The sequence below is a fragment of the Balaenoptera borealis genome, assembly GCF_965194805.1.
Source record: "Balaenoptera borealis genome assembly, chromosome: 2".
In the NCBI taxonomy this organism is placed as follows: Eukaryota; Metazoa; Chordata; class Mammalia; order Artiodactyla; family Balaenopteridae; genus Balaenoptera; species Balaenoptera borealis.
In genome coordinates this window covers 122,524,240-122,552,067 of record NC_138867.1, presented here as the reverse complement: position 1 = coordinate 122,552,067, position 27,828 = coordinate 122,524,240, and the positions used below count along the sequence as shown (strand labels likewise).

At 37.9% G+C, this 27,828-nt stretch overlaps 1 protein-coding gene across 1 annotated transcript in view; it reads right to left on the bottom strand.

Annotated features, from left to right (window-relative positions):
- KCTD16 (potassium channel tetramerization domain containing 16) overlaps window positions 1-27,828 on the bottom strand; it is a 277,777-nt gene that overhangs the window by 187,956 nt on the left and 61,993 nt on the right. The gene's annotated exons all lie outside the window — the stretch shown is intronic.

The following is a 27,828-nucleotide window of genomic DNA, read 5'->3' as shown; positions in this document are numbered from 1 at the left end:
AAGCTGGGGCGGGGGTGGGGGGAGAATGAACTGGGAGATTGGGATTGACATATATACACCAATATGTATAACATAGATAACTAATAAGAACCTGCTATATAAAAAAAATAATAATAAAATTAAAAAAAGAAAAAAGCCTAGCAGGCCTTCTAGCCTCTTCCAACTCACTCTCCATTTTCCCTCACAGACATTTTCCCTAATACAATGCTTGTCTATACAACCCTGCCTTGGCATTTCCTTCTGGAAGGACTTAAACTAATAACATAAGGATAAAGTGAGGTAAATCATAAAATGTATTTAGACTAATACCTGATACATAACGACTGCTCAGTAAACAGTCGACATACTATCATCATTACTCTTACTTCTGCTATTACTACTGTCATTATTGCAATTATCATAGGAAGTAGATTTTTTTTCCTCACCACTAAGTGATATCACCACCACGATATCATTGATTTGATTCTGCGGAACTCAGTTTATATAAAAGGACTTTGCAGATATTCTTAAAATTAAGAAATGAAAAAGAAGCATAATTCTTCCTTGTAAAACTACAGAGTTAAAATTAAATGACAAACTCTAAAGCACAATGCAGATGTCCATTAGTTATAACATCTGTTTCTGCACACCCAACCCTCATCCTTAGGGACAATGTTCCCAAAAATGATAGTGGAAATTACAATGATGTCTCTGCTAGAGAATCTCTAGGCCAATCCAGACATGTATGTACCTAAAACTCACTAAATTGGGAATAAAATCTAAATATAATATTTTATTGGGGTGAAAGAAAGAAGATATCTTTACTCACACACTTGTGATGTACATGATATTTGACCATGATCCCAAACAAAGCAACCAGAAACATAAAGAAATAAAGAGAGCTATCTAAAAATAAAACAAAACAAAAATCTCCAAACCTTCAGGTTTCATATCAAATTAGCCCTGACAATTGGCGATGACTCAAAACAAAAAAGAAAACATTCCTGCCCAAAACATCAAGTGATGATGCCAATGATTTACAATCTTTATCAGAAAAAAAAAGTCATTTATTATCACCATTAGCAGATGGCTTGAAGGGGGAAAAAAAAAAAGACTAGTATGACAGCCACGACAATCACATGCTTTCCACTTACGCCTGTGGTTGAAACATAAAAATTCGGTACATCTAAAAATTGTTCTATCTGGTATTCTGAGTTTTGAAGAAATGGATAAAAACTTACAAAGGGATTGGTCCTTTAATAAAAGGTTTGCTGCCATGTCAGATCAACCAAATACCAACTACAAAATACTACTACTGGAATCCAGAGCCCTATGTTTGCAAAATAGACAGCAGCGTAGAATGCAATTTTTGAATTAAAATAGAAATGCTTCTTTCATACTCCAGTAGTTTTATATTTGTGGGGTTCCTGGTAGCACATGAGAACATATACACCATGAAAGTGTTTTGGGTAGCTCCAGTGAAAACTCCATGGTATATCTGTGCTATGCTCAGAAAAACAAAAAGTCACTGAGTTCCAACATACATATTTAGAGGGTGCACAGCATATTAAGGCCCCTTGGTTCTAGAGAAGCCAGAGATGGGGGAAAAAGGACTGTAACAGAAGGCTGCCAAAGAGGAAATGGGAAGGGTAGAAGAAGACATGGAAGGAGAGAACACTAAGAAAGTTGTAAGTACAAGTTTCACTTTGAGATGCTTTCAGCCAGTTAAAGATGGCTATGCCAACTACTTTACATGTCAGACTTTGAATAAAATGTTAAAGTATTTGTTCCCTTATCTTTCTTTTTCTTCTTATCCCAAAAGTGCTGAGGACTAATTTTAGGCTCTCAGATTTTCTCAAGCGCTGAACAGTCACCCTGCCATTTGCAAGAGGCTGAGAGACTTGCCTAAATCTCTGATCTTTCTTGGTTCTCAGGAAATTTTTCTTTTGTGATACAGCTGCAGTAGCAATTACACATGACTCCTTGTGGAGACCTTCTTCACACCATCCTACAAACTCCCCTCTGGTGGGGAGAGACTCAGTGTTTTGGGAAGCAATTTTGTCTCCAATTGTATCTATCACCTCCATGCCTCTGGCGGCAGCTGAACAGTGGTGGTTTACGTGAGGTGCTTCTGTGATGGCATATTTCAGACAATTCCTCAGGGATTCTGGCCCTGACACTCAACCCTGAATCCTGAGCAAACTAGTTTATGGTGAGAGCTATGGAAGAGGAGAGAGGAGCATTCATAACTTTAGAAATGCCTACCCTCTTCTTCTTCTAAATTCTTTTCTTCAAGCAATGTTCTCTTTTTAATTCTTAGCAATATTTTTCCTTAGCTTTAAAGATGTTGACATTAAAAAGTGTATCTGATATACTTTTTAACTTAAAAAGCAATCTTTTTTTAACTTGAAATCTGTTTTTTATTTTTTTAATAAGTAACAAAATATAGCAGGTAGCAATTAGTAAAAAAAAAAAAAGAAACATGGCCTGTCTTTTGTATATGCCATTCAATATTACTGGAGAATTGCATTTACTATACCTGTCAGTGCTAAAATCAGGGACTATAAAAACTCAGCATAATTCACTTACTCCCCTGGATTCAAGGGAATTGTTACTGCTAGAGATTTAGAAAACCAGCCTTTGAGCTTTCCTTCTCACACAAAATAGGCTACTAAGCCACACTGTGAAGTAGGAAATGTTTCTTTTCATAGCTTTCCACCCTTCTTTTAACATCGCCTACAGAATGGATTGCTCTTGTTTTGCCTTTTTATAATCAATGCCTTCTTCTTATGTTCATAGAACCTCAAATTTCCTGGGGGACTTACTCTTTCCTCACTTGTAGTCCCTGTTCTATCAAGGGCTAACCCTACTTCCTAGGTCTGGACAACCAGAATAATAGTCGATGGTTCAGAGATGGGACTAAAGCCCAACCCAGGCCAATGGATGAGAACCTCCAACTTCTAATTACGATTTTGAAAAAGATACTCTATTTGATGGAGTTACTTTGAGGAAAAATTATAAGTCTGAAGTCACTAGTGACCTAGTTACTAGTTACTAGCCACATCATGGGAAGAATCTGCCTGAGAATGAGGCCAACAGAAACTGGGACTTCCCTGGTGGTCCAGTGGTTAAGACTCCATGCTTCCACTGCAGGGGGCACAGGTTCAATGAATGCCTGGTTGGGGAACTAAGATTCCACATGCCACGTAGGGAGCGGCCCCAGAAAAAAAAAAAAAAAGCTATACAAGCCATGAAAATGAGGAAGACAGATTCCTGGCTACATAATTTGAGTAAGTGAATGTAACCATTTATGAAGCCATATTACTCCTGAATTTTTAAATACATTTCTTTCCTAGTTTAAGTCAAATAGTGTTGGATTTCTGTGATCACAACCAAAAGAGTACTTACTGATAAAATCTAATACCTACTGATTTATGTCTCCCATGTAAACAAAGCTCTTATTTATCCTTCATTTGTTAAGGGACATATATTTTCATGCCCTACAAAGACACGGTGTTCATAAAGCCAGCCTCTTTTCCATTTCCATCAAGGAAATATAGTTCTCCATTTTTGTTTTTGTTTTCTCTTAGTTATGATCTATGCTAATGATTATCTATTGAACTGATTAGAGTTCAGGCATAACTGGCTGAAAATAGTTGGCTGTTGCACTTGTATCAGTTACATGTGTTAAAAGTAGTATGTAATAAGGAACTTCAAGCATAATAATGGAACTGATTAAGAAGGTATTTTTGACCAAAATGACAGAGAAAGTACAAGGAGGAATCTTCTGAGTTGTCCAGTGTGGAGTAAAATGTAGTTTATAAGGTGATGGTTCAGCTACAATGCAGTAAGCTCATTCCATACTTTCTCTAATTACAATTAAAATTACTGGATAGCATGAATAAGGCCCCTATCTGATAACACTAAAAGTAAATAATAGAACTAGGAGCATGACCAACATGGTACAGACATTCCTGTGTTTTTCCCTCCCATACCTCCGAGCTTGAACTCCACAAAGTCCTGAATCCCAAGACTATGCAGCAGATGCAATCAGCAGACACTTCAAGAGAAATTTGCTTCTTCTCTCTTCATGGCCAGAAAACCAGGAAGATGCCCCCATGTGGGATGGATATGTGGGGGGAAAACTGGTTTAATTTAATATTTTTTACTCTCCTGTGCTGGTCCCAGGCAAGGCTCAGTCATGAGACAATACTCCTGTGCAGATTTTTGGATAATTGGAAAAGATTTATTTCTCTATGACCAGAGGAACTGGAAAATGGGGTCTCTGTGATCTCAAGTGTCTTTCTTCCTTCCCTCTCCTTCCTCTGTCACCAAGTCAGTCACAGGACTGGCTACATAAAGATAAGATAAGCAGAGTTCCAAATAAGAAAACTTACCAGAGATAACGAGGGGCATTACAAAATGATTAAAAAAGGGTTAATTCATGAAGAAAATATAAAAATCCTAAATGTATCTGCACCTAATAACATATTCAAAATATGTGAAGCAAAAATGAATGCAACTAAAAGGACGAGTAGGCAAATCCATAATTATACTTGGAGACTTCAACACTCATCTCTCAGTAATCAAACATCAAATAGAAAGAAAATAAAGAAGGATAAAGAAGTCCTGAACCACACTATCAATCAACTTGACCTAATTAACATTCATAAAGCACTTCACGTAACAAGAGCATAATACATGTTCTTTTCAAGTCTACATGGAATATTCAATGAGATAGACAATATACTGGGTCATAAAAACAAACTTTAATAACTTTTTTTAACTGAAAAAATGTGAGGTATTATTCTCTGATCATAACAAAATCAAACCAAAAATCAGTAACAGAAAGATATCTGAAAAATCTCCAAATATTTGAAAGTTAAAAACACACTTCCAAATAATCTATGCGTCAAAGAGTAAGTCTCAAGGAAGTTAGAAAATATTCTGAATTGGATTCTCTTTGCAGGTGGCCAAGATGGCAGAGTAGAAAGACCCTGAGCTCACTTCTTCTCATGACCACACCAAAATCACAACTATCTGTAGAACAACCGTCAATGAAAAGGACTGGAACCTACCAGAAAATATTTTGAATTGAATAAAAATAAACATATATCATATTAAAAATTATGGGATGAATCTAAAATGGTGCTAGAAGACAACTTATATCATTTAATGTTTCTATTAGAAATGAAGAACACTCTCAAATGGATAATTGAAGTTTCTAGCCTAAGACACTAGAAAAAGAACATGTGGAACTTAAGCAAGTAGAATGAAGTAAATAACGAAAATAAAATAGAAGAAGGAAAAATAGAAAACAGAAAAAAAATCAATAAAACCAAAAGCAGCTTTTTGAAAAGATCAACAAAATTGGTAGAATTCTGTCCAGATTGACAAAGAAAAAAGCAGGAAGGCACAAACTATCAATATCAGAATATATCATTACAGATTCCACAGACATTAAAATAATTATAGGGGAATTCTAAGAATGACTTTATGGCCATAAATTCAACAACTTATATGATGTGGACCAATTGAAAGACACACTACCAAACTCACTCGAGAAGAAAGAAATAATTTGAATAGCTCTATATCTATTTAAAAACTTTAATTCATAATCTTAAACTTCTAACAAAGAAAACTCCAGGTCCAGATGGTTTCTCTGGTGAATTTTACCAAGCAGGTAAGAAAATAATAATATACCAATTCCTCACAATTTCTTCCAAAAAACAGAAAAGAAGGGAATACTACTCAACTCATTTTATGATGCCAGCAGGACTCTGACAACAAAGCCAGACAAGGACAATATAAGAAATGAAAACTACAGACCAATATCCTTCATAAACACAGATATAAAAGACCTCAACGAAATATCAGAAGTCAAATCCAGCAATATATAAAAAGAAACTCAGACTAAGACAAAGTAGGGTTTATCTCAGAAATGCAAGGCTGATTCATTATGAGAAAATAAATCAATGTAATCCATCATATTAACAGACTAAGGAAGAAAATGACATCAATCATGCCAATAGATAAAGAAAACTTTTTGGCGGAATTCAATATTAATTCACAGTAAAAACTCTTAGCAAACTAGAAATAAAAGGGATCTTCCTTAACCCGATTAAGGATCTCTATAAAAACATGAAGCTAACATCATAATTAATCATCAAAGAATTAATGCTTTCCCCCTAAAATGGGCACCAAGGTAAGGATATCCACTTTCACCATTCCTATCCAACACTGTATAAAAGTCCTAGTCATTGAAATAAGGCACAATAGAAGAAATAAAATACCTACAGATTGAAAAAAAAGTGAAGTTGTCTCTACTCACAAGCAACATCACTTACCTGTATAGAATATTTCAGGGCAGCTACAGAAAGCTCCTGGACCTAATAAGTGAGTTCAACATGGTTGCAGGATTCAAGGTCAATACATTAAAATAAATCACATTTCTTTACAGTAAGCAATGAACAATTGAAAATCAAAATTTGAACAGATATTTCAAAAGTTCCAAATAGACATTTTTCCAAAGAAGACACACAGATGGCCAACAGGTACATGAAAAGATGCATCAGTAATAATCAGGGAAATGAAAATCAAAACCACAGTAAGATACCACCTCATACCTGCCAAAATGGCTATTATCAAAAAGACAACAAATAACAAATGTTGGCAAGGATGTGAAGAAAAAGGAACCCTTGTGCACTGCTGGTGGAATGTAAATTGGTGTAGCCACTATGGAAAGAAGTATGGAAGTTCCTCAAAAAATTAAAAATAGAAATACCATATGATTCAGCAATTCCACTTCTGGGTATTTATCTCAAGAAAACAAAAACACTAAATTGAAAAAATATATGCACCCCCATGCTCATTGCAGAATTATTTATAATAGCCAAGATACGGAAGCAACCTAAGTACCCACTGATGGATGAATAGATAAAGAAGATACGGTAGCCATATGCAATGGAATACTACTCAGCCATAAAAAAAGAATAAAATAGTGCCATTTGTGACAACATGGATGGACCTTGAGGGAATTATGCTAAGTCAGATAGAGAAAGACAAATGCCAGATGAGCTCTCTTATATGTGGACTCTGTTTTTCAAAAAGCTTATAGATACAGAGGATTGGTGGCTGCTAGAGGCAGGGGGTGAGGGGTAGCAGAAATGGATCAAAAGGTTTTAACAATGATGTTCATAAATGCTCATAAGAAAACTATTAGAATTTAAACACTATTGACATTGCAATAATCATACTTAATAGGGTTCTGTTATGCACATACATTGGGCATGCTTGGAAAGAGGGAGAGAAGGAGGGAAGGAAAGAAGGAAAGAAGGAAGGAAGGAAGGAAGGAAGGGAGGGAGGGAGGGAGGAAGGAAGGAAGGAAGGAGGGAGGGAGGGAGGGAAGGAGGGAGGGAAGGAGGAAGGAAGGAAAAGTAAGCACATAGGTGGGCAAGCTTGTCAGATAATTCAAAGAAAAAGAAAGAAAAAGAAAACCAAAAATTTTGTAAAATACTCCAAAACATGAAATACTTAGGGATAAATGTAACAAAATATTATGTGCTAAATCTGTTGGTGAAAACTCAAAAACACAGGTGTAGGAAAGTAAAGAAGAATGCAAATAAGTGAGGGATATACCATGTGTGTTGATTGGAAACCTCAATATTTTAAGAGTTTAATTTTCCTCAAATCTCCCCCAAATTGATCTATGAATATAACACAACTGCAATAAAAATTCTAGCAGGATCTTTGTTGTTGCTGTTAGAGATACTGACAAAGTGGTTCTAAATTTTAATGAAATGCAAAGGAACTAAATCGGCCAAAACAATTTTGAAAAATAAGAACAAAATTGGAGGACTCATTTAATTTTTCAAACACTTATTATAAAGTTACAAAACAAGACAGTGTGGTATTGGTGAAAGGACAGTTAAATAGATCAATGGAACAGAAGAGAGACTTCAGATACAGACAATAGAAATTGGTTTTTGACAACAGTGCAAAAGCAAGTCAATGGAGAAAGAATAGCCTTTTCAACAAATGGTACCAGACAACGGAACATCCATAAGCAAAAATAAATAAATAAATAAAATAATGGTAATCTCTACTTATATCTCATACATTAAATAAAATTTAACTCAAAATGGATCCTACACTTAAATGGAAAATATGAAACTATTAAACTTAGAAGACAACACAGAAGATCTCTGAAACCTTGGGTTAGGCAAAGAGTTCTTAGATACATCAAATCACAACCCATAAAATTAAAAATTGATAAATTTGACTTTATCAAAATTAAAAACTTTTACAAAAAACTTCTACAAAAAAAAAACAACAAATGAAAAGACTAACTACATACTGGGAAAAAATAGCCACAAATCATATATCCAACAAAGTACTAATATCCTGAATACATATATATATGTAATATATATATACACATATATAGTGTTCACACACACGCACACATATACCTCAGAACTCAACAGAAAGGCAGCAAATAACTCAATTAAAAACTAGATTAAATATTTTAACAGATATTTCCCCAAAGAAGATATATATATGACAAATAAGCACATGAGACAATTCTCAACCTCTTTAGCCATTAGGTAAATGCAAATTAAAACCACAATGAGATACCACTACAAACGTACTAAAATGGCTAAAATCTAAACACTAACCATTACAGGTACTGGCAAAGTTGTAGATAACTGGAACTCTTATTCTGGTGGAATTGCAAAATGGTATAATTACACTCCTAAATAGTTCAGCAGTTTCTTATAATGTTAAGTACATACATATACTCAGCAATTCCTACTTCTGGTTGTTTAACCATCTACTTCTAGTTATTTACCCTAGAGAAACACCATCTTATGTTCACATAAAACTTGTAAACAAATATTTATAGCAGCATTATTTTTAATCACCGAAAGTTAGAAACAACCCACTTGTCCTTCAGGGGGTGAATGGATAAACAAACAGGGGTGTAGTCATACAATGGAATGATATTCAGAAATAAAAAGATATGGACTTCTAATGCAGTCAACTACATGAATGAATCCTAAACATATTATGTACATGAAAGTAGCCAGGCTTAAAAGATGAAATACTGTATGCTTCCATTTATATGATACCGTGGAAACAGCATGACCAATTCAGAGGTCAGAAGTTGCTAGAGGTTAGTGATGGAGGAAGGCCTGGACTACAAACGGGCAGCACGTAATTTTTTGGAGTGATGGAACGGTTCTGTATCCTGATTGTGTTGGTGAATTTGTCAAAATTCACAGAACAATATACCAAAAAGGAAAAAAAGTAAATTTTACTGTACGTAAATTTTGAAAAGTCAAATTTTTAAAAATCTGGTTTATCATGCTGGCCCTGCCATTATCTTGCTAAATGATCTCAGATACTTACATCATCTCTTTGAGATGCAAGTTTCTTAGATGGAATAGGAAGGTATTGGTCTAAGTTCTTTTCCAAGTTTAGCCATCTGTGATTGAAATTATACGATGCAAATACCTGTCTACTCTCTAATTAAGCTTAGTACGCACTCTACATAGGGAAGTCATTCTGCAGTTTATGAGGTTTTGTTTTTTTTTTCTCAGTAAGGCTTCCACTCAGCCCAAAGGAGCCTTATCATCACAATCATCAGCAGCAGTATCATCAACTTTGAGCTATGTACACTGCCTGAATTCACAAGATAATTCAATAATTCCAGATTATGAAGCCCACCAAATAACACAAAGAACTATACAATTGCAAATTATTATTTCTGCCCTACAGCAAACTTTCCAAAGAGAAATAAAACCCTTAGGGGAAAAACATAGAGTGAGTTTTTCAGCCTCAGGGAAGGATATAGACTCTACGGATATACAGCAACACTGAATAAATGATATTAACTCCATCACTCAGAGCTCTGCTTCACACCCTGTCATTTGCACTGTGGACTTCACACCCTGTCATTTGTACTGTGGATTAAACACAGGATGCGACTGTCATCATTATGTAATTTCTTGCAACATTGCTATTTTTTAATTACACAGATTATGGAACAGAATATCAATAGGAAAGAAGACCTCTCCTTCCAGGAAACCAGAACCTATTAATCAAAAAGGAACATTTCCAGGTCTCTGCCAGATACAGAGGGCTAAGAGAAAGGGGCAAATTCCTTGAAAAATGAGGATCATAGTAATTCCATTTCTAAGTACCTATCCTAAATAAACCACATGCAAAAATATTCCCTGCAGCATTATTTATAATAGTGGAAAATTATAAGTAATCTAAATGTCTACCATTAAGAGATTGGCTAAATAATCTGTGATATAATCATATAATTCTAAAAGCAAATAAATGAATTAAAGATACATACATCAAAGTTGATAATTCCCTAAGAAATACTGAGAGACAGAAATAATATTGTAGAACAATGTCATTTCCTTTTTCAAAAAAAAACACACAACAGTTCTGTACATCATCTATAGATATATATTAGAATTATTTTGAAGAGTACACACCAAATTCATAACAAAGTTGACTCTCGGGAGAAGAGGCTGGTACTGGGTTTAAAACAAAGGAGCTTTTAAGAAAAAAATGTATTCACGTATTTTTTTGTATAATTAAAAATTACTTTCAAACAAAGGATGCAATGAACACTACCAAAGAGAGCTAGTTCATCAGGAAATTTTCCCAAGGCCACTTTAGAAAGATCCTAAGGACACAGCGAAACAATGTCAGAGCATAGAATGCTCAACCTTGCAAGGAAGGCTTTTCTCACGACCCAGGCTATTTTCATCTGGGAGCCGCATTTTAGGAATTAGGAGTCCACGCTACATTGTTCAACCACACAGTCCTGAAATGATCTCCAACATTACATTTTCAAGTCTTCTGAGCAGATCATTGTTTAATTTCACTCCCACCACCCACCTGACTCGCAGCGTACATCCTTTACCACCTAATGGCCCCAAAGCACAAAATGACACATTTATTTTTAAATTTAGAGTGAATGAAAACTAATTTTGTTTGAGAATACCATGATACCCTTTGGGATAATTAGGAGTACCCTGCGGTGTCACAAAAGCAGAATTGGGAAAGCATTGGCTTGTATCGTTGCCATGGGAATATGCCTTCTGTAACCATCCAGTTCTAGAGAGAGCAGGAGACAGGGGAGAAATCTCAGAAGGGCTGTAAATAGGGCAAGGCAGAGTCACTAAGTAAATAATACCAGTGGGTCAGAAGCTTTGCCTTCCCCTGTCTGTCCAGGCAACATGACATGTGAGGAAGGAAGACAGAGAATCTGCACTGGTTATCAGATTGCACTGAGTCCACTCTGCTCAGATCCATTTTGCAGAATTACATGCAGATGGAGGAGGAGTGACTGGGGGGTGGGACTGTTATTCTCTGCAGTTGTCCAAACCTGTCACTGACCAGCTGTGTGATTATAATGCAGGGGGCCCGGAGCTCCGCTTTCCTTTTTGCTGTTAAGAGTATCAGCCCCTCCATGGAGGTGTATTATGTTTCCCAATTTTAATTTTAGCACCTACACTTTGGCAATTTGCATTTAAATGTGTTGTCAGAGAACTTCCAGAAATCTTTAATAGGAAGACCGATTTGCATTTTAATATGCTGCTAAAGAATTTCAAAATATCTTTTTTTAGTGTGAATACATATTACCAGAGGAATGGCCACAGTTAAAGAAATTATAATTACCTGGGTACAATTTAAACAGAGCTGGCTTTCAGAAGCACTATGGTTTTGTTGGACTCTGTTAAAAGTTCCTTGTAAAACAGAGAGTCAGAAAGAAAAAGGAAACCTTCTGATTGATGAGACTTTACAGGTAGAATTGATACCTTCAAAAGTACAGAAATCCAAGCAGAGAAGTGAGTACACAAGGGTTGAGGTAGGTTAGTTAAAAGAAAGGAAGGTCGTCTGAAAGAGGAAACTGGAAGATAGCACTTTCCTTGCTGTCCCTTGCCAGTGCCTCACCCAACCCTTTCTTCTCAGCTGAAGTCCAAAGGCCGAATTCAGACAGGTCAAGTCCTGACAACATGTAGAGCAAATGTTTCTGCCCACCCTTCTCATTTACTATTTCATAAGCAAAATCATTATCCTGGACTGTGGAGAAATACTGATGAGGTCACGACCTCACATTCAGAATAATAAAAAATATTATACATCCCATTCCTTCTGCCTCCTCATCCACAATAACTCTGGGTTACCTTGTCTTAGCAACCTCTACACACTTTTCCAACTGTTAATTGCTGCACTGTTATAGTAACCTTTAACCTTCCCAAGCTACCTGTCTCCTACACATCTTGCTCCCTGAAGACTTCCGACCATAAATGCCACACAGTCTGAGTTGGATTGAAGAAGGAGAAAAGGGGGAGGAGAAGGAGGAAGGGACAGAGAAGAAAAATAAGTAAAAAGAGGATGATGAGAAGGATAAGGAGAAAGAGAAAAGAAGGAGAAAAAGAAGGAAAAATTCAGAAATTCTATCTTCTGAAAAACCTTTTAACCTTTTGCGCACGTGGTTTTTTTTTTTTTTTTTTTTTTTTTTTTTTTATGTCTGTGTTGGGTCTTCGTTTCTGTGCGAGGGCTTTCTCCAGTTGTGGCAAGCGGGGGCCCCTCTTCATCGCGGTGCACGGGCCTCTCACCGTCGCGGCCTCTCTTGTTAGGCGGAGCACAGGCTCCAGACGCGCAGGCTCAGTAATTGTGGCTCACGGGCCCAGTTGCTCTGCGGCATGTGGGATCTTCCCAGACCAGGGCTCGAACCCGTGTCCCCTGCATTGGCAGGCAGGTTCTCAACCACTGCGCCACCAGGGAAGCCCCAACGCACGTGGTTTTAAATAACTAATGTCTCCTTTTATTGAATGAAATTCCCTTTAGAAGCCCCCAGATGAGTTTATTTTGCAAATGGTGCTTTTGTATTGTTAAAAAGTAAGACAACGGCCCAATAATGGGATTGCTTATGCTAAGTCCCGCATCAAATGGAGACTTAATTAAGGTTTTGGCTCTGCCAGAAATGGAATCTCAAACCAGCCAATCGGGAGACAGCCGATGACTACTAGTTAGGGCATCTACCTGTTAGACCCCTGCCATCCCCTAAAGGAAAGTGACCTTACCATAAACAACCTGCTTTTTTGTCTAGTGTAACTTCCTGCTCCTTTCTGGCTCTAAAGTCATTTTGCACTGCTCCTCAGAGCTCCTTCCTATTGGCTAGATTGGATGTTTCCGATTGGACTGATTTTCGCTCAAACTTAAAAATTTTTAATATGCCTCAGTTTATCTTTTCACAGGTCTGGTGACAAAAGAGGGAACCCAAGGAGACCCTCGACAGCCCTCAGGAGCAATAAGCAACAACAGCAAAGGTACCTGCAGAGCCCCTTGAGTCACAGCTTTCTCGCTGCCTCTAGGTAAGGTCCCTCGGATGCTCCATCCACAGCTTATGTGTTGGGAGCTTTCAGACTTTGAGCATTTCTTTTCCCACCTGGGTCCCCAAACTGGCAGGAGTTGGGCTGGATCTGACGTAGAAATCAGACTGTTTCCGGTGACGGACTGGGTCCGAATTAGAAACAGGATGGGTCTGACTTAAGCTGGACCGTGCCCAGAGTGAGGCCTTAGGTGAATAGAATTTTGTCTGAAAGCTGAACAAGCAGGTCAAGCTTACCAAAAGACAATGGTGAATGACAGTGGTCACAAGCCATTCCAAAGACACGGAGCTCTAAATCTAGAACATAGGAATTTCTTGATTTCCATCTTAAAGATCCTCTTCCTGATATAAAAAAGCAAACTGAGGATAATGTAGTGGGATGGGTGGGTCAGCCTCCGTATCATTCAGATTGCAAACCTATTCTTTGAAAAATTTAAAACAACTGAATTTGTTTACAAAGCAAATTTTTACAAGACCAGAAATGTGGCTCTAGAAACGCTCCAAAGCCTACCTATCCTTTTGTGAGTCCCCACACCTCCCCTATTCATCTCACAAGGCTTGCAGATACTGTAAAACATCTTGACTTAATGGAACAAAGTCCTTCTTGGTGAAACTTGCATTCTTTCTCTGTGCCTTTTGAGATGTTAAGTATTCTACCTGGTCTTCTCTAGGAACCAAGGTAATTTTTATCAAGGGAAAAGAAAAGGAAAGGCTATTTCGCAAACTAGGCCTGTGAAACATCTTAAAAGTTTCTTTCACAAATATTAGTAAAAAGCTTTAGCCCTCTGAGCAAGTAACCTCAACTTATTCCATGTGTCAGAAACACAATTTGAATCCAACCGTTCTTTTACAAACTAGTGAGCTTTGCATTATCATACTCATCTCATGGCTAAAATCTTAAAATGAAAGCTATAAGATCTCTTTCTGTGTCTATCTCTATGTTTACGTATATCTATGTATGTATGTTATAGATGTGTGATGTTTTTCTATCTTCAGATGGTATTACCAAAACTAGTTTGCAAAGAGTTTTCTTTAATTGGCTTAAAGACAAACAAGCACTATATAAATCAAGTCTACTCACAGAAATATAGAAATTAACCCAAATTTTTTCCAAGTTCATGTGATCTAGGATAATCTTCAGTAAATAAAAGCCAGTTTAGGTTTGCTGATTTAATTAAAGCAGGCATGTCTGTAGAGTTATCAACATTAAATATAATACTTTTATTCTACCTAAGTTTACTAAAAGTTAAATAAGCTTATGTTATCTCTATTACAGAATTTGTCAGCAAGAAAGATAACTTAAGATGATAATCAGCTGTTTAATGTCTTGTGAGATTTTCATGACTAATCTAAACGTAATTGTTAAGAACAAATGAACTGGGGCTTCCCTGGTGGTGCAGTGGTTAAGAATCCACCTGCCAATGTGGGGACACGGGTTTGATCCCTGGCCCGGGAGGATCCCACATGCCACGGAGCAGCTGGGCCTGTGCACCACAACTACTGAGCCTGTGCTCTAGAGCCCATGCTCTGCAATAAGAGAAGCCACAACAATGAGAAGCCCATGCACTTCAAGGAAGAGTAGCCCCCCCTCGCCACAACTAGAGAAAGCCCGTGCGCAGCAGTGAGGACCCAACGCAGCCAAAAATAAAAAACAAACAAATAAATAAATAAATAAATTTATTTAAAAAAAGAACAAATGAATTAAATAGATGTAAGTAAAAGCTTGTAAATAAACTTTTCAACCATAATTATGCTTTACAGTATGTCTACTTTAAGTAGTTTCCAAAGTCTTTTGAGTAACTTGAAACCTTAAATTTATATTTAGCTAAATTAAATAATTGATATTCATTAAATATCTAGATCATTTTCAAATAAGATAAAATCCTGAAATATTAACTACTGAGCATAGGTTTATCCACTTTGTCTTCCTTTTACAGAGGAACTAAAGATATTTAGGTATATTAGTAAACATGGCTTGTGAAACACTGGAAAATTTACTATGAAGAAGAATGTACTTCTAGAAATTATGAAATGCATTTGTAAATTTGTCAATCTACAGAATTCAATTGTAACAAACAATCCACATTTGCTTACCTCTCAGTTTTCACTAGGAATTTAGGATTCTACAGGTTAAGAATTCTAATCAATATATGTAATTAAATCTACTTTGAAATAATTAATCACATGTAATTGAATGAACTGATGAGGATGATTATAAGTTTTATAACTTTTCATTTGAAACACTGATAGTTCTTTAATGGTTTATATTTCTAGATTTAAGGAAACCTTTTTTCTTAAGCTATCTCTGACTTATAGGAATTTGATAAAGTATACCTTTGTAAACAAAGATGAAACAGTTACTTTTTTCACTACCTGATCCACCAGAATTCAGAAACTCTTGAGTATTTTTTTTCATGGCAATATAGTTAGATATCTGCATAAGTTCAATAAGAATCTGTTCTCCTTGTAATGAGACACAACTGGAACCATTGGTTATATTGCCAAGGCTTTAGGTGAAATGTCATATTTGAGAATATGTGTAGAATCAGGTATGACCAGACAGCTTTAAAGAACTAAGGTTGGCTTTATGGAGTCAATAAAGCCCCTTGAAAAAATAGGCCTGGTACCTTGCTTACAGGGTTATTAGCAGCCTTAATAGGTGAGTAAGGAAGGTCACTTCCTGGCAGGCTCAGGAACCTCAATATATTTAGGGGACCTTGGGAAGAGAGGAATTCATCCAAATCTACAGATATTGCAGGTGAAGTCTGGTGGCAAGTCTGATGCCAAGTCCTTGGCTTGACTTCCTAGCTTTGAGAGGCTTTTAAGAGTTCAGTCTTAGATTCATAATGAAAAGCACCAACAAAACAGACTTAAAAAGAGCCTATATAGTCCATCATTATTCTTGCTGCACTTATGTAAATAATCAGGCCAAGTTTAATGCAAACCAATTAATTTTATTGTGATTATCTTTGGTAAAAATGGGGGTGATTACAGAGAAAAAATTATGTTTGCATCTTCATAGATATTTGATTCTAATCCTGTTAATTATCTTTGAGGTTTTATTATACACCTAAAGGTTTTGCTATATACCTGTAAAGTGGACTGAATCCTAAATTCTTCTTGTTTCCTCAAATACCTAGCTAACTCTCCAAACCAAAGTTTCCAATTTTCTCCCACCCTTCTTATTTGAAATCACTAAGAACAAAAACTACTTTGAACTTCCTTGGAAGGGACCATACCAGGTCCTTCTCACTATTCAGATGGCAGCCAAATTTCAGATACTTGTATATTGGGTCCATATCTCCCAATTAAAAAGGGCTCCTTCAGACTCTTAGAACTGCACAACAGCTAAAGATCTAAAATTAAAATTGATTAGGGAGGTTCCTCTGCAAAAGCAGTTAACATCTCAAAATAAACAGCTTTCCCAAGATCACAGACCAAAAATCTTCACCTCCAAAATGAAACCTTCATTCCTTTTCCTTTTTGCTACTTACGTTTTTTTCTCTGTTAATGCACAGGAAGGCACTGTTCCTTAACTCTGGCAAATATCTTGTGCAAAAGCAATAGCTGCCCAGCAAAAATCCCTAGACTCTCTGACCAAAGTTCTTGATAATAGGATAGCCCTTGATGATTTTTCAACTAAGAATAGAGGTGTTTATGCTGTGGCCAATTCCACTTGCTGCACTTGGATTAACACTTCCAGGGAAGTTGAGACTTCATTACATGAGCTCACTGAACAAGCCAGTTGGCTTGAGAAAGTTACTCCTTCAACAGGGTCTTTTTTTGACTTATTTTGATTCTGACTGGTTTGGACCTTGGGGACCATGGCTCCAAAGTGCACTCGAGACATGGGGAATTATCCTGGTTATAATAATCATAGTAGTCTCCCTGCTGTGCTGTATTTTCTGAAAAGACTTAAATGCATGTTCATAGCCACTAGCCACCAAGCACATAATCAGTCTCCTCAAGAACAGAACATTGGAAAAGGAACAAAGAGAATGACCAATGTAAAGAATGTGAACCCAAAGTCATGATCTGTGAATACCACGCAGAGATTTGGCAAAAACTGCAAGAACTCCAGAGTGGTAGCTGGGAGCAGAGCTAATGCCTTAAATTTTTGATAGTCTCTCAGTTAGGCTGAGAGTCTGATCTAAAGGGGGAATTGTTAAAAACAAGACAACAGGCCCCAAATGGAATTGCTTAAGCTAAGCCCCATGTTACCAAACTAAGACTTAATTACAGTTTTAGCTCTCCCAGAAATGGAATCTTAAACCCGTCAATCAGAAATTGCCGGATCAGCACTACTTAAGTAATCTGCTTGACAGACCCCTGCCATCCCCTGAAGAAAAGTGACCTTGCAATAACCAACCCACTTTTTTGTCTAGTGTAACTTCTTTTTTCCCGCTTCCTTCTGACTATAAAAGTCCTTCATTTTGTATAGCTCCTCAGAACTCCTTTCTATCTGCTAGATTGGATACTGCCTGATTCACATTGATTTTTGCTCAGATAAAACTCTTAAAATATGCCTCAGTTTATCTTTTAACAGTTCAGAGAGATACCTGTTAACGAGTAGAAAAGTAAACACTCAAAGTCATGTTAGCTTAAATGGATCACTACAGATTTCTCACTTGAGGGAAAGAATGGAATCTAATTTGACAAACTGCTTCTTTATTTTGCCTCCTCCACTGGCCAGGCTCATTGTCCATGGGAATCTTGCGTGGAGAATCAAGGGTACATGAGAAGGACAGCAATGGCCCATTAAAAACAATGTACAGTGATGGAAAACAGGATGAAATACACAGAAACAGATACAGCCATAGCTTCAGGATGGAAACTCCAGGAAGCACCCATTCATTTGTCCAATTAATATTTGTTGCATGCCTTCTGCATGTCAGGTAGAAGAGCCTCACATAGCACATGTGTTAAGACAAGACAGGATAATTGAGAGCAGCTAGCATTTTAAAGCGCTTCCTGTGGACCAGCCCTGCCCTAAACGCCTTCCATTTATTAACTTACTTAACCCTCACAGTAACCTTCTTAGGCAGGAACAATTATCTACAGTTAATAAGCAAGGAAGCTGGGACACAGAAGATTTAAAGAAGGTATTCAATGTCATGCAGCTCATATGTGGTGTAGCTTCAATTCAAACCAGGCCGCCTGACCAGGGCCCACACTTTTGCCACTAAGTCAATCTTATCCTTCTCTGAGGATCCACCATCTTTGGCAAATGCTTAAAATCTCTCCTTGGGAGTGATGACGAGTTTCATGAATCATCCACATTTTCTTGCATGGCTCACCTTGTGACCAGAGAAACAGATTTTACGATGAGTACATGCGAAGTATGTATGTCAAGAAACACAAATCAGTGGATTAAAATTCTATGGGGGAAATTCATACTTAATAAGGAGGAGATGGACTAAAATATCATTGTTGTAGGACAGGGAATATAAGTCAGCAAAGAGATTGAATAAAGAATTGATTCAATCACTTTTTCCCAAAGATAAGCACAGCATCCAACTGCTGGCTGTTAAATAGAAACAACAACTAGAAATCTTGAGTGCTCAGCTGGGATTATGCTTTGTGCACATTGCCTGTTAAGCATGACACTGAAGCTGAAATTTTACACACTAGGTGGGCAATTACAATAAATTCATTTTTGTGTTACAGATTTTTTTTCCCAAGAGGGAAAAAAACCTACTGAGGTGGGGAACGGTGTCAGGTCAAAGCCTTGATATTCTTTTATTAAGATTTTTTTTAAAGCCCATTAGGTTCTCAGGCTTTTGAAGCGATTGTGCAGTTTTTGATAAAACATTACCCAAGTGAATTATTTATAAAGCTGCAGGAAACTGCAAACTCTGGTGAACAAATCTTTTTGATGTCCTCATCTCCCGGAGGGCTGTTTTGGTGCCACCCTCTGTTCCCTTCTGCAGATATTCTGGGCTCTCTTTGGCTATGGCTACCCATTTGCCTCAAAAGGCAGCCCAGCTTCCAAAGAGAAAGAAGCAAAGCATGGGAAGAAGGTATCCAATCAAGATGTCCCTCTGAGCCCTTAGTGCCCCCCCTGCCCTGCCCAGTTTGCCAGACTGGTGAGGAGAGATTAGACAATAGCAAAAGAAGATTAAGACAATGGACCCATATACATATACATATACATATACAGTTGTTTTCTAAACGGAGCCTAAACTGTTAATGTCTGTCAGTCCCCAAAGGTTCCCCCCAACCCTTTAGAGTCAACTCATTTTTAAAAAATCTATTTCACAGTCCCAGGAACGCACATGCATTCCTTTTTCTTCTTTTCTTTTTTTTTTCTTTTTTTAAAATAACGTCACTATCATCAGACCATACAAAAGAATCTGAATCTGCACCGTTGTAGTTTTCCTTTTTCATATATGAAGCCCTTTTTGAGGTCATGTAACTCTTTTGCATTCTGTAGGAGAAACTTGAAGCAGTGGCATGAGACAAATCTAGCTTTGAATTCTACTCCCATCACTGTGCGGACTTAACACTTCTGAACTTGTTTCTTCAATGTGACAATACAGATAACAACAACTACAATTTAGAGTCTTTGTGAGAACTGGAATTATTATGGTAAATCACAGCACCTCATACATCTTGGCTATTTAGGAACAGTAGCTATTATGATGATGGCACATTCATTCAACAATATTAAAGAGTCTTCTAGGAACCAACAACTGTTTCCAGCACAGAGGATAACTTCATGGATTCCCAGTCTTTGTGGAGACTATAGTCTTTAAATGATTAGTATTTCTACTAATGTTGAGTGGAGCTGGTGGCGATGGACAGGAGTTTGTTTCAAGATCAAAGCGCTATAACAAGATCGTATAGTCCCCTACTCTCACCTCATAACATCAAAATCAAGTGGTGGTATAGTCATTGTCTATGTGAATAGAGAACCCCTTAGGGTGGGGGGAAAGGACACTCTCAGTGGAACAGCAGGTTGTCATATTGGTGCGGAGTGGATATTGTTCTGCTTGCTGTTGTTTAAACCATCTTGCCTGCTTGTGATTAAGGTAATAATGTTACTCCGTGCTGATGTTCTGCTTTGGAAAAAAAGTGTAAATAGACACTTCTGACACCTATAGCATTCTTGTAAGCAGATAATTATCTCTTTATACCTGTTGGTTTGGTATAGCAGTAGATTCAAAGCCATCTCCTCTCACTGAAAATTAGAACACAAGTTAGTCTGCTATGTTTTTATTCCTCCATAGTAGGAAGGTAAGTTTGCAAAGAGCTGGAAATTGTACATCTCTGGCAAGTAAGAAAAGCAGGGATTTAAATACACGATTTCCAAAAGGAAACTTCACTCATCTCACTATAACTGACTGAAATTGTATGAAATTGTATTTAGTAAAGATGTGTCTTCAGTTACTTGGTAAATATGGTCCTCAATATTAAATGTATATGAATTTTGAGCAAATTAAACTTTTAAGTATACAAGGAAAGGCTTGATATTTAAAGTCATTCTATTGTTAATTATTTTTAATAAATAAAACCATAACCCTTTTCTTTTATGTAAGTTTAGATTTACATATGTATTAACATTTTGAGAGTCAAAATCATCATATTTTTAAAAGTTAAAAAAAAAACCCTCACATATTACATGCATTTGTTCCTAAATTGTGATATTCTGTTTTTAATTTTCATCTTTAACTTAAGTATTTTCCAGGATCATATTCCAACAATAAGCATGAATAATTTTTATAATGAGAAAAAGATTATAAAAATAAATAAAAGTAATATATACACATTTATTTCTCTAAATTACTTTAATTTAAATTAATTTCATTTGAATATTTTCCAGTAAGTGTGAATCTTCAAGGTAGGCTCAGAAACAAGGTTGGGAATCACTGGTCTGATCCAGCTTCTTAAATGTCATTCATTTGTACATTAATTTCATGGGTTTTGTCAAAATCTATGTATGACTTTCAGCATATATATATATTTTTTTTTTTTTTTTTTTAAAGAAATTCACGTTCTTTTTTATCTAATTATTTATTTATTTATGGCTGTGTTGGGTCTTCGTTTCTGTGCGAGGGCTTTCTCTAGTTGTGGCAAGCAGGGGCCACTCTTCATCGCAGTGCGCGGGCCTCTCACTATCGCGGCCTCTCTTGTTGCGGAGCACAGGCTCCAGACGCGCAGGCTCAGCAATTGTGGCTCAGGGGCCCAGCTGCTCCGCGGCATGTGGGATCTTCCCAGACCAGGGCTCGAACCCGTGTCCCCTGCATTGGCAGGCAGACTCCCAATCACTGCACCACCAGGGAAGCCCTCAGCATATATATTTTAAATCTTATACTTTTTACTTCAAAAGATTAATTGAAAACAAAATTTTATATCCCAATCCTAACTGGTAAATGATCATAATTTGCCATGAAGAAAGGAAAGCATAGAAGTAAATATAACTAACATAACATTAAATTCCGGCCAAATATCATTTCTTGTTCAAAGGCTCTGATCTTGAGGTTTGTTCCTTTCCATTTTAAAAAAAAGGAAGATAAGCAGGGGTTTGAGGGGGTTAAAGATAATCTAACACCTAACAGAGAGTTTCTCTTTGTAATAATTAGAAATGGTAAAGTATTCATGTATTCTATTACTATTTGTTATGTAGAAATGCTAAAGTAAAATTGAACAGCGAATTGCTATGAAAGTGTGAATCTATATTATTTAATCTTGATTCCCTTGCCACCTACAAACATCTCCTGCATGATTATGTCTCTCATGCTTTGAGAACCATTGGTCTAAGCCAGCTTGGGCAAAAGAAGTAACAGTGCCTTATAAAAGACCTCTAGAATGAGAGTTCACAATTCTTCTCATATTCATGACAATGATTATCAAGGTGGCCATACATCCCAGTTCAGAGGGTGTCCAGTCCAACTTTACACCGTTGCCCCAGCATAATCATTAATTGCATTCCCTTTGACACTCCAGTGTGTCATGATTTGGGACAATCCACTATTGCTCATTCAACTGCCCATCATTTTTTGAGCACCTACTCTGGAACTTCCTCTGTGATAACGCTGGAAATACAAAGGTGAGTAACATAGTTCCCAGCCCTCAAAGAGCTCACGAACAGAAGATCAAGGCAAAGGATGACTTATAATGTCAATACAAAGTGATAAGGTCTGTGCCATGTGCTTCGGGATCCCAGGGGAGGATGATAGATAAATCAAAGGAACACTGCAGTTTCCTCAGTGTAAAGGGTGAGAAGAGCAGCTAATTAGTAATGAAACAATGGATGAATCAGCTCCAGAGAGGCAAGTAGGTCTTTCCTTTATAAAACAATGTTTTACTTTGTGTTCCTGAGTGTTCAGGGAACTGGTGTGGTTAAGGATTAAAGTGGGAAGAACACATACAGTTTCCTACTTATATTCTTTCAGTGGGTGTAAGGCATGAGAAAACCTGTGCTGCCTGGTTGAATCTTATGTAAAGACAGATAAAAATGTTTGCTGAGGAAGGATATTCTCCAAAATTCACTAGTTTCAAAACATGAATCGGATCATGTTACCGCCTTGCTTAAAACCCTTCACGGTTTGATCATCGCTCTCAGAATAAAATCCGCTCTACTTCCCAGGGCCCACAAGCTCTGCCCTTCCTCTGCAGCCACATATCCTGCTCTTCTCACTCTTGCTCACTAAGCTTTGGCCATCTCTCCCATATGCCAAATTCTTTCCCACTTGAGCTCTTGTCTTTACTTTGGGTGTTCCCACTACCTGGAGCACTCTTCCTCCTGTACTTTAAAAGTCTGACTCATTCTCATGCTTCAGGCCTCCGTTCAAATGTCAACCACTTAGAGAGGCCTTCCCTGATTCATCCATTCCCACCCACCTCATCCAGCTCACCATGTTTGTCATCTTTGTAGCACCGACTCAGTGTATCTGTTTCTTGTTTATTGTCTCTTTCTCATGACGGGAGAAACATGACTGTAGTGTTCCTTGTGTCTAGCACAGTGAGCAGCAACAAAATAAGTGTTTAATAAATAAACATTTGTTAGCTTGATTAACAGACAAGTTTGGGGGCATAAAAGGAAACATGGTCAAGTACTTATTTAATCAAAGTAATTCATTTTAAGATCTTAAAAAATAGTCATGGGGCTTCCCTGGTGGTGCAGTGGTTGAGAGTCTGCCTGCCAATGCAGGGGACATGGGTTCAAGCCCTGGTCTGGGAAGATCCCACATGCCGCGGAGCAACTAGGCCCGTGAGCCACAACTGCTGAGCCTGCGCGTCTGGAGCTTGTGCTCCGCAACAAGAGAGGCTGCGACAGTGAGAGGCCCACGCACCGCGATGAAGAGTGGCCCCCGCTCGCCGCAACTAGAGAAAGCCCTCGCACAGAAAAGAAGACCCAACACAGCCAAAAATTAATTAATTAATTAATTAATTAATTAATTAATTAAATTTTTAAAAAAATAGTCATGTTCTGTCCTCACTCAGCTTTGGGAACAGAGGAGCTAGGAAAGAGGAGGGCTAAAGTCTGGATTTCCAGATATGTGGGTTTTTGGTGAGGCTGAGAAAAGGCCTACTAGTAGGAGCCTCCCTGTAAAGACTGAAGAAGATTATTCATCCCTTCAGTAGTACCTGCCAAGGGATGAAATGAGTTTGCATCTGCAGTGAGGCTGCAAGGTATTTTTACACTCTGAATATCCATTTCCAGATTATACAAAGGACTTCCCAGGTGACCTTGAGTAAGCCATTTAGGTAAGTTTCTGTGTTACTTAAATGAACCATCTCTATGGAGAGAAGTGAGGAGGCTTGTTAATTTACATTTGTAAAACACTTTGAAATCTCTGGATGAAACAATTTCTGCAGGGAGGTACAAAGGATGAGGTAGTATGTTGGGTCAAATTTTACCCTTTTACAGAAGCAGAGAGGGAGTAGGCAGGCTTGAGAACACCTAAGGGCAGCCTCCAGCATGTTATTTTTCAAATTAATCTTCTAAGAAAACTCCCTCCTTTCAAGACATCAAGTGTTTTAATCACACATATAAGTTATTATTCTAACAATTATTTTGCTTCACCATTTCTGTCCTAAAATCCCAGCTTTGTGTAAAGGGAATCTTTAGGGGGATTTGCTTGTGACGTTTTCCCTCTAGAATGCTTTCTTTAGTTTGTTCATTTTTACCCTTCAGTGATGGCAGGTCCTAAGCATGACAGTCTTTGTTGCTGAGCTGACTGGGACGCAAATGAGGTCATTTCATCAATTCTTGACAGATGTTTACAAGGTACAGTCAGAGACTAGAGTAAGCTTAGGAAAGAGTAAAGAGAGAGAATTTCAAAGAAAGCTGCCAGTCTATGAGTTAATTATATCCGTGTATAAAAATGGTATTAATAGTTACTTAAGAAATAATACCAATAGGATAGTACATTTTCTGAGGATAATGATCTCTTTCAGCAAGGTAAATACAGACTCAAAGATAAGACATGAATTGTGAAACTGTCAAGACAAAAGCTAAGCTTAAAAAAAAAAAAAGAAACTGACAACAACATTTTCAACATGCCACACCAAATATATACTTGTGATTGTGCCCACATGAATATATAGCTTTCTTATGTTTTTCTTGATCTTATAGTTTTGTTTTCTTTGGGTGAGGAGGTGGGCAATAAACAGGTGTATTAGTTGCTCTCAGGAGTAGCAAGGACTTAGCTGCCTCTACACCTTGCTCTCCCTGGAAGAGGACTGAATTCCTTGTCCCTTTCAATGGATCCAGACAAGGTACTTGTCCAGGGGAAATGTTCCTGCATAAGGCTACAGATCTTGGTGTTCCTTCTCTATACATCATATCTCTTTGGGATTTTTTTAAACTTTACCTCCAAAAGCTCTTCTTCTTCAGGAGATAGCCGGACCCCTTCTAGCTGCTTAGATGCCAGCACAGCTGAGACTTTTCCAGGTCAAGTCCTGCATGCTATCAATAAGTACACTCCAGCTGATCACTGGGTGCATCTTGGACAATATCTATGATTCTAGTTATGTGAATACTGAGCACAGAGCCACAGGTGTTGCCCACATCCAGCCTTAGCACTCGGGATTTCTTCTTATCTCCTGATACATGAACCGTGTGAATGGAATGGAGCCACTGGGTGCTCCAATTTCCCCTTTTTGTACCAAAGTTTTCTCAGCTTTTGAACTATTTATCTTAATGGATGCCTATCACTTCACACTGGCTGGAAAGATGGAATGCAAAGTCCCTAGGGACTGAATTGTAAACTCCTGCCCCACCTTCAGATTCATCACCTTGATAAGACAGTATTGAACATGAATGACATGACGGAAAACGGCTGAACCACTAAATTCCTGTGGTCAAAGCATCCTAAACAAAGAGTAAGGTACTATAAGGAAAATGTTTGGTTTTTCAAAATAAGTGATGACTTTATTTTCTCTAGCTTTTGGTAGGACACCTATTTGTTTTGTTTGATTGGCAAAGAGCCTGATCATCTTGACTTGAAAGAAAGGATCATCATCACCATCATCTACTCAGCCAACATCAAATATTTATTGAGCATCCACGGTGTGCAAAGCATGTTACAGTATACAGGCTAAGGAAACGTATTTTTCTCTATAAAGGAAGGCAATCTTTAAAGGATGAATCCAAAGAAATTAAAACACCCATTTTCAGTCACTTAACAGAGCACAGTGCAAACAGCCAGGCGTGGGGTATACAGAGCAGTCTACAAACGGGCACATTTTTGCATCCAGCTACTAGTTCTGTGAATTGTTTCAGAACCCCCTACATTTAGAAACAGCATCAAAATCCTTCAGTGACTATAGAAAAGGAAATAACACATCATTTTTTATTTTTTTATTGTTCTGGCCGCACTGCATGGCATGAGAGACCTTAATTCTCCTACCAGGGATTGAACCCGTGCCCCGTGCAATGGAAGTGCGAAGTCATAACCACTGGACCGCCAGGGAAGTCCCTGACACATCATTTTTTAGAAGAGCATCTCAATTTGATATTGATCAGGCAGCATCTATGCTCATGTCTAACCTGCTGATTCATTGACTGTTCTCAAAAGGATATACTTAGAACCTTCTACAGCTCACCAAAAGTTTTCAGATAGGAGAGTGGTATGGTAAAGAGCAGGGCTTTGAGACATACAGACTTGGATTTGAGTCCAGCTTCACTGCTTACTTAGAGTCATCTCTCTGTAGGTAAATGACTAACCTTGCTTCCAATTCCTCATCTCTAAAATGGGTATAGTAGCATTGAATTCATAGAGTTGTGCAGAGAAAATGAGTCAGGTGTAAAAAAGCATAGTAGTAGAAAGCCTGAAAGTAGTTAAGTATTCAAGAAACATGAGTAATTTCCGTATTTCCTTCCCTTTGAATTAATGTGTAAGTGTCAGTGAATGAAGGACACTAGGACTTTTAGTAACTGTGATTACTTTCTCCTATGAACTTGTGCAAATCCACTTAAGATCTATTTTAATTTCATGGCAACTGTATACAATCAGATATTATCTCTTGTGTTATTTAATATTTTAATCACACCATACACTGGTTATACCTTTTTATGTAGGTACTTACTGAAGGTCCAGGGTTTTAGAACACTATATTCATAGAGCTGTTCTTCCCATTTCATTGGGCATAATGTCTTGATTAACATATTTTAGCATTCCTAGGAGACAGCACTGAGTCTTCTTACACATTGAAAATATTCTATGTTTGGGGGGACCTTCAAGATGGCAGAGGAGTAAGACATGGAGATCACCTTCCTCCCCACAAATACATCAAAAATACATCTACATGTGGAACAACTCCTACAGAACACCTAATGAATGCTGGCAGAAGACCTCAGACTTCCCAAAAGGCAAGAAACTCCCCATGTACCTGGGTAGGCAAAAGAAAAAAGAAAAAACAGAGATAAAAGAATAGGGATGGGACCTGCACCAGTGGGAGGGAGCTGTGAAGGAGGAAAAGTTTCCACACACTAGGAAGCTCCTTCACTGGTGGAGACGTGGGGTGGGCATGGGGGGAAGCTTTGCAGCCACGGAGGAGAGCACAGCAACAGGGTTGCAGAGGGCAAAGCAGACAGATTCCTGCACATAGGACTGGTGCCAACCAGCACTCGCCAGCCTGAGAGGATGGTCTGCTCACCCGCCGGGGAGGGTGGGGGCTGGGAGTTGAGGCTCGGGCTTCAGAGATCAGATCACAGGGAGAGGACTGGGGTTGGCTGCATGAACACAGCCTGAATGGGGCTAGTGCACCACAGCTAGCTGGGAGGGATTTCGGGAAAAAGTCTGGAATTGCCTAAGAGGCAAGAGACCATTGTTTCGGGGTGCGCGAGGAGAGGGGATTCAGAGCACCGCCTAAACGAGCTCCAGAGACAGGCACGAGCCATGGCTATCAGTGCAGACACCAGAGACAGGCATGAAACGCTAAGGCTGCTGCTGCAGCCACCAAGAAGCCTGTGAGCA